The sequence below is a fragment of the Cupressus sempervirens genome, chromosome 3, assembly GCF_028749045.1.
Source record: "Cupressus sempervirens isolate cs-2001-9-10 chromosome 3, ASM2874904v1, whole genome shotgun sequence".
Classification (NCBI taxonomy): domain Eukaryota; kingdom Viridiplantae; phylum Streptophyta; class Pinopsida; order Cupressales; family Cupressaceae; genus Cupressus; species Cupressus sempervirens.
The window spans coordinates 124,387,679-124,393,740 of record NC_143120.1 but is presented as its reverse complement, the minus strand read 5'-3'; the positions used below and the strand labels follow the sequence as shown (position 1 = coordinate 124,393,740).

The window sequence follows — 6,062 nt, the reverse complement described above, 5'->3', positions numbered from 1 at the left end:
GTCTTTGATGTCATACAAATGTCATATTAGTCATTAGACAGAGCCTACCGAACTCAGTTGGTCAGCAAAGCAAAAGATAGAGTCTACCAAGCTCAGTTGGTCAGCAAGGCAAAGGACAAAGTCTACCGAGCTCAGAGGGTTAGTAAAGAAGGTTTGCAATGTCTACCGAGTAGACAGTTGTTATCGAGCTTTCAAGATTAATCAAATAAATTTAGTTGTTACCGAGCTCACTAGGTCATCAAAGGGAAATATGGCAGAAACGGTTCTTACCGAGCTCTCACGAACAGTGAATGAATTTAGTTCTTATTGAGTAAACTCGACAGCCAAAGGATTTTGCGGATGTTGCAATGTAAACTGAGTCAAGACAGTTAACTCAGGAAATTATTAATGGAACCAGTATTTATCGAGCAAGGTCAGCCAATGAAGGATTTCATTGACTTATGAAATAATATTTATTTGTTTAAAGTAATATTTGTAGCCGACTGATGTTTGGTTTATTGGTAAATGTAACATGTGAATAAGTCCACTAGATAATCTAAATGGTATTTATAAGAGGTCAAGTTGCTAATTCTAAGTGCAACTGGTGGATTTGATGTGACATGAATAAGAGGAAGACTGATTATTGTGAAAGCAAATTTTGAAGAATGAGCAGAGATCATTGAGGAGTAGCAAAGCTATATTTGATTGAGGAGGATCTAATGATGCAGAATAGACACCTGTAATCAAAAAATTTAGCTGCATCTTATTCAGGTCAATTCATTGTTACTTTCTAATCATTGTAGCAGTGATTTCAAATCTCTTAACAGAGTTGGTTTAACAGCCATTTTGTAAATTCTCTAACAAGATGACAGTTTAGTTAAATTGTTCTAAAGACCTCTAGCAAGGCCATTGCTAATAGGGTGATTAAAATCCTCTAATAAAGTCACACCTAATAGTGTGTATTGTAACCTTTAATAGGGTTGTCTCCTAACAAGGCTCATTTTAGAAGAGTGAAAATTGGTAACTAGTTACTTGGTGGTTTTTCCCATATTGGGTTTCCATGTTAAATCTAGTGTCTCTTGTGTTATAGCATTTTGTTATGTTTATCGAGTATCAGTAGTAACTAGATATTTAAGACATCTAAGGGATCTGTGGATTAGTTTTTGCAGTAACTGATTCACCCCCCCTCTCAGTTACTCCATCTTTAATCCCAAAAATTAGTATTAGAGCTCTTGGTGATTTCAGGAAAAGATTTCAAAGATCTAAGCTAAAGATCAAGATGTCTTACAAGAGGGAAATTCCAAGACTTAACAGAGACAACTTCTCAACATGGCAAGGATTGACGAGACTTCATCTGGCTTCTATTGGTGATTCAGGATTGAAGTATCTTGATGAAAAATATGCAGAACTTGCTGGTACACTATCTGTCAATGATATTTTTGAAAAGAAGAGTCACAACAACATGATGATAGATATAGCATCTTCTTTGAGTTATGAAGAACTTGATGACATCAAATATTGCAAAACTGCCTTTGAAATGTGGAACAAGCTAAAAAAGATATATGGAGGAGATGATAATGTGAGAAGCGCCAAAACAAAAAGTTAAAGAGGACAATTTGATCAAATGAGGATGAGAGAGGATGAAAACATTGCAAAGTATGTTGAAAGAGTTAAAGCATGTGTTAGTGCAATCAAAGCATCTATAGGAGATATCAAGGAGGAGACAGTTATAAGTAAAGTTCTTAGAACTCTACTTCCTATTTATGCAATCAGAGTCTCCGCAATTCAAGAAAGATGTGAAGCAAATCATAAGATAAATTTAGAGGCCATAGTTGGAAGATTGACTGTATTCGAGCTAGACAACTATGATAATTATGTTCCAACTGCCAAGAACATTGAATCAGCATTTGAAGCTGAGCTTTCACTCAAAGAAAAAGGAAAGAAGATAAAGGATCCTCAGTCAACTAGTGATGAAGAATCAGAACAAAGTTTAGACAGTGATCTTGAGGTGGTTGAAGCTCTACTAGCAAGGAAATATTCAAGAGGCAAAGGGAAATACAAAGGTAAGGTTCCTCTAATCTATTTTTTTTGTGAAGAAATTAGACATATTGCTGCTAGGTGCCCAAATAAGCATAACAAGGATGAGAAGAAAGGTCACAAGTACAATGGAAAGAAAGATTTCAAATCATTCAATGATAAAGGTAAGAAAACATGTTTCATGGCTAAAGATTCTAATGATTCTGATGATGAACAAGAAGATGAAATTGTCTACATTGCTCTAAAAGATGAGTTTCATAATGATGAAGAAATGGCACTCATTTCTCATATGAGAAAAAATGATACATAGATTATAAATAGTGGTTGTTCTCATCACATGACTAGTGATAAAACTAATTTTGAACATTTTGAAGACTATGACGGTGGTAGTGTATGTTAGAGGTTCTAATCTTTCCTTGGTGTGTTTATAAACCAAGGTTAGACGTCCTTTCTTTATTGTTATAATATATTAGGATATAAGCCAAGGTATCCTAATATATTTCTTTTTTGTCCTTTTTCCACTACATCCTATTTTTTCCTCTAGTGGAATATGTGAGGACAAATATTTATTGTAATTTGTAATTTAGATTATTCCTCCTTAAGAGGAATCTCACACTTGGCCTCACACACTTATGAATGGTGGCATTCATAGACATGGGAGTTACATTCTAACTCCTCTCTCTCATCTCTACTTAAGAGATGACCCTCCTCTCTCATTTCTAATGAGGTTTCTTCCTCAACTCAATTATTGTATGAGTGGTTGCTCTCTCTCTCTCTCTCTCTCTCTCTCTCTCTCTCTCTCTCTTCTTAGGCTTTTCATGCCTCATTCATAATTTCACAAGGGGTTTTCTTTGCTTTCCCCTTCTCAAATATCTTGTCTCATGGTGTTGGATCTTGAAGCTTTCTCTCTCCTATCTTATGGTAATATTCTTCACATTAAGCTCTCTTGGATTGTTTTATTACTTTTCATTTTTCTCAATTTCTACCATGGTATCAGAGCCTTCTAATCCTTGTTTTGAGCTTTTGTGAAGGTTGCCATATTGAAAAACTTTGTTGAGAGGAGAAGTGAAGAAAAATAAATTCATTCATATTTCCTTTGTTAAGTTTTTTTTATTCAAATCTCAAGTTTTTTTTCTAACCCTCTTTGGAAGGCTTGCCACTAAAGGGTATTTATTTGTTTATTTTTAAATCAATTTTTTTTTTACCAAGTAGCATTAAATAAATTATTAGATTAATAGTTCTCTTTAAAATATATATATTTTTTAGATTAATTTTTTTTAATAGTTCTTTCTCATAATATTCAAATTAATTAATTTTTATTTCCCTAATATTTTATTAAAGGGAATACTTCAATAATACTAAGTTTGATTATATTTTCTTATCCATTTATCTGCCCTATAACTTCATTTTCACCCTTTCTGCAAAATAGTCCTTCCTCTGGAGGCTGAAGTTTCTTATTCTACATATACTGCCATCCTTCATTTTTTTTGCTTGTTGTGGCCTCCTCCTTCTATCTCCTTGACAGTTCCCACGAGAGCATTGGGCATTGATCTGGGCCGCATTACCTTCACAATTTCTACAACATCATCCAGCAAGATGTTCCCGCTATGTTTGATATTTTTTGGTCTTTTTCCTATCCCGTTCAGGTTCTTTCAACACCTTGATGACTAAAGTTGTAGCACTCGGAACCACTGCAACCTTTGCCTGACAATTTTGGACAGTGAGCTTAACAATAACTCGTAATCCTTTCCAGTCTCTCGCTATTTCCTTTGCAATATCTTCTTCGATTTTCTTCGGTGACAAACCCAAAGGCCCAATTTTTGGGGCCAAAGAAGAGGTTGCTCCTACCTCCCCTCCAATTACTCTTACAAACACCTCCACAACTTGGGAGGGATCGAATTTTGGCAGCATTTTGTTGAAATCAGGAACTGTAAACGAAAAAAACCCTAACAAAACTCACTATTTTACAGTTGAATTTGAAGAGACAAAATTCTTTAAACTTGAGGATTCTTTTCTTGCTGTTGTGCAGAAGGGAATTTGCAGGAAACCCTAGGTGGGAAGGCATTTGAGTGGCTTCTTAATTACCCCTAAAGATTGTCATTCAATTTGGAGGTGGAGTAAATGGGTATTTTTGCTGTGGCTGAAGCACATTTCATTGTAGGGTTTGTTGGAGCTTTTTTTTTTGTCTTCTCTCCCTCCTTTGCAAGTATCTCTCTATTACTAACACTTTGCCATCATTTCTTCAATCTCATCCATATCATTATAGCTGTCAGAACCTTTTTTTAGAATACAATTATTCCTTTGTTATAATGGTGGCCACCAACTATAATTATACTATTTTTTATGTTTACTTTTAACATATTATTATTCTCCAGGTTCAAAAGTAATAGTTTCTAAATTTAGTTTTTAGTTATTTCAACATATATTCAATGAGTTAATTCATTCTCAAGAAAACATGTGGAAAGTTGCATTTAATTTATCTTTGTTTAATAGTTTCAAATTTATTATAAGTAGTAAAGGAGAGCATGTATTGTTGACCTTACTTTGACTTGAAGTATCAACAACTGGGGATAGGATCAGCTTTCATTTTTTTTGGTTTGGCCCATAATCCTCCTTAATCTTCTTTAAATCTTTTGTTTGGTTCTGTCATAGCGTATTAATCTTTATTTTTTCAGTATTACGTTTTTTTTTAAAAGAAGTATATTACATTTTTTTTAAAGCTAAAAGAGTATTAAGTTCTTTTCAGTTTTGTTTTTTTTAAACTATTAAGGGTTGTTAAAAAAAAAAATTTAACTCTTAAGGCTTATTATTATTTTTTAATTTTTTTATCAAAGTTTTTGTTTTTTTGTTTTAAATCAATCTTTTTAATAAAAAATTTTTACCAAATATTTTATATTTATAATTAGTTATGCATTAGTATTTAATTTTTTTTTCTTCACTATTGCTAATTGATTGCTAGATCCTTCTTTTTTTTATATCTCTCTAACCTCTCTCTTCTTTTATTTTATTTTTTTCTAGATTCTTGTCTTTGTTGGTGGGCCCATTCTTTCTATCTTCTCACTTGTGTTCACCTTGCATGGAGATTTTAATTGATATCTAATAATTTATGCTTATTGCTCTTCCAAATACTTCTTATTTATCTCAAAGTATTCAAGTTTATGAGTTATCTTACACTATTGCCTTCATTATTTAATGATTTGATTGATCTATCTGCACATGGTTGCAGTTTTATGCTTTTATAGCATCATTCTATGCCCATGTTGGAATTTTATGATTTTACACCATTGATCTACATGATTTATATGATATTTGTTTTTGAGTTGCATAGGGAGCCAATTTTTCAAGGTTAACTATGTAGGTCCCCTCAGTAAAACTGATACATAGTTTCCTTATCTGGCCCATGGAGTATCCCTCCATCCTATATTGGTGTGCACTCATTTTATATGGAGTTTCCCTCCATTTGATTCTATTTGCTCTACTTTGAAAGGTTAATTTTTATGGAGTTTCCCTCCATGTTGTTCCATTTTTGTTCCTCAATGCGAGGATGATATTTTATGGGGATTTCCCATTCCAATCTCTTTGTCTCCTTGGTGTATGCTCCTAGTTGTGATTTATTCATGGTATGACTTCCTACACCTTGCTCATTTTTTGATAGGTGACGAGGCTACCATATCTTGGAGCACTCCAATATTGGAGACTCTATTTGAGAAAGTTGCTTTGACCCATGTTGATCTTTTTCCTCATGGCAATGATGTTGCTTGTCCATGATGGATTTCTTATTTGAAGGCAATATTTTGTTACTCCTCATAAACCCTTCCTTTGGTCCACATCGGCAATAATTCTTGGAAAAATTGTAACTTGAATTATTTGGTGCTTGAGGCACATGTTCTACCTATTATTGTCTCTCTTATATTCCTTTGATAAATATACAATGTGATAATGTTCTGCATTCTTTATTGCCTAGATCGTGGGTCATGTAGGTGATGGAGTTGCGACCCATTCACTTGTAGTGGGATGACTCATTAGTAGACTGTCTATATCCATGT

The 6,062-nt window shown here is 33.6% G+C and overlaps 1 pseudogene; it reads right to left on the bottom strand.

The window, feature by feature from the left end:
• Positions 1 to 3,494: 3,494 nt before the first annotated feature.
• LOC149565096 (large ribosomal subunit protein uL11 pseudogene) lies at positions 3,495 to 3,927 on the bottom strand (annotated as a pseudogene).
• Positions 3,928 to 6,062: the final 2,135 nt, after the last annotated feature.